At 39.8% G+C, this 1,635-nt stretch overlaps 1 pseudogene; it reads left to right on the forward strand.

Moving 5' to 3' along the window:
* LOC107691174 (zinc finger protein 658B-like) overlaps nucleotides 1-1,635 on the forward strand; it is an 8,398-nt pseudogene that overhangs the window by 1,730 nt on the left and 5,033 nt on the right.

The following is a 1,635-nucleotide window of genomic DNA, read 5'->3' on the forward strand; positions in this document are numbered from 1 at the left end:
CAGGGTTCAGATCGCGCTAAATGTGGAGAATAATGCACGGCAATCAGCTCATTTTTTTTAAAGTGCCGTTTATCAGTTTTTGCAAATAAACTCTTCAAATGCACCTTCAGAAATAATTTCAAACAGCCACTACACGCACATGGGGTCTGTCCCAAAACTTTGCATTTGAACACTTTGTTCAAATTTTTGTTGGGTCTGTTTACATGACATACTTGATCTAACACCATGTCCCAACTACATGCTGCGAAACGGTTTCTATTTCCGCGACGTCGCGGCTGGAACAACAACATACAAACTAATACGTGACCCTGGAGCACAAAAGCAGTCATAAGTAGCACAGGTATATTTGTAGAAATAGTCAGCAATACACTGTCCAGGGTCACATATGACAGTAGATAATCTCAGGTACTGATTATGTGCTTTATTCAATGCTAAAAGTGTCTAATGTGAGTTTGAATATTATTTTGCGTTATCTTTATAGCTATAGTGAAAGCAACAATAGATATTTTACCTTAGATCTTGAAAATAAATTAAAGCAAACTTGTGCGTTAAAACTGTGAACTCACTGCGAACCAACACGTGTATTCCATAACAAAGATATCAGTCACTCACTCACTCACTCACTCACTCAAAACTGTTCAGTCCATTCACATTTGAATCATCTATTTTCCGTGTCCACTTTTCTTTTCTACACACTAGCCATGTTTTTGCTGTCACATCGTATCTACACTGGACGCTACAAAGCATTGCAAATCATTTGAACATTGTGTCAGTACGTTATAAATAGAACGAGTCAGCAGTTTACTGTTGGGGATTTGTCGTGTCGCGCCGCATCCAAGACAGCATCACTGATTATAACGAGTTCTATTGTATTTTATTGTGCCGCTCGCGTCCGTTGTAGACACGATGTAAGGTAATGTAGCTTTCTGATACTGCGTTTGAATTTTCATGCCACATTATTTGAAATTAGCGTGGGCCAAACTTTTTTTCTCTCATGGACCGGATGTGGCCCGCAGGCCGCCTGTTGAGGAACCCTGATCTAAACTTTGACCATGTGAAATTTCAACAGACACTGAAACGCTCATGATATGGCGTCACACTCTGTGGCGTCTTATTTAAAGACACAAATTCAACATATAATGGTCAATGCGATGATGTATCGTCACAGGGATTTGATGATACGAATATCGATACAGCCGTCTCTGTATCAATCGTGGCATGTGCGCAGCAGTGGACCACGCTTAATTTGAATACAAGAACAGAGTTTAAAACTGAGTGGAAAAGAAATATCTACCAAGTGTGTTACTTATTTTTGTCAACATGGCAACCATGTGCACGCGCTCTCTTTCCACTGTGGATAAAAGCGCTGGCTTTCTGAAAACAACGGTATGCTTGCAGTTTTGCAATCTCCACTTCGATAATCTATTCTCAGAAAAGTGTAATTCATCAAGTGTTCATTTATGAGAGAGAGAGAGGGAGAGGCTGTGTATGTATGAATTACCTCCGTTTTTGCCATGTTTCTGTATTAACAGTGAAGCTGTAGCTTTACTTGCTTTAGAAACAATAATAGGGCCTTTCGCACCGCTTTAGTTCCAGAACTAAATGTACAGTACTAAAGTACTGGGACGATTTTGC

This window comes from Sinocyclocheilus anshuiensis, unplaced genomic scaffold (assembly GCF_001515605.1).
Source record: "Sinocyclocheilus anshuiensis isolate Anshui unplaced genomic scaffold, SAMN03320099.WGS_v1.1 scaffold338, whole genome shotgun sequence".
NCBI lineage: Eukaryota > Metazoa > Chordata > Actinopteri > Cypriniformes > Cyprinidae > Sinocyclocheilus > Sinocyclocheilus anshuiensis.